The following is a 403-nucleotide window of genomic DNA, read 5'->3' as shown; positions in this document are numbered from 1 at the left end:
AATCTTAACGGCGCTTGAACGAAAATATTTGAATTTAAAGAAAAAGAATAAATTTCACCGTCGAGCAAACAACATTGATTAATTGCTTTCGTTCCTATGACAGTTGGGTCTACGTAACTGGCACGAACCATCTACATATCTGCCCAAGGACTGTCACTCCAGCGTCATTCACCAAAAACTCTTTTGGGGAATTTATATGTAACAGCATACAACAACTAACTAGGCATTTTCTTCCATATAAAAAGAAGTTCTGAGCATTGTCGAGCATTGTTTATATGGAAGTAAATGCATAGCACCGTCAGCTAGAAAAAATATTACAAGTTGAGCGCAATTTTCAAGCGTCTAGAATTTGCACTTTATCCTACTAAAATTTAATGGGCTATAAAACTTCACACTTAAAATT

The sequence above is a fragment of the Rhagoletis pomonella genome, unplaced genomic scaffold (genome assembly GCF_013731165.1).
Source record: "Rhagoletis pomonella isolate Grant_MI unplaced genomic scaffold, Rhpom_1.0 Rhpom_scaffold_00008, whole genome shotgun sequence".
NCBI lineage: Eukaryota > Metazoa > Arthropoda > Insecta > Diptera > Tephritidae > Rhagoletis > Rhagoletis pomonella.
Note: the sequence above shows the minus strand (reverse complement) of the source record.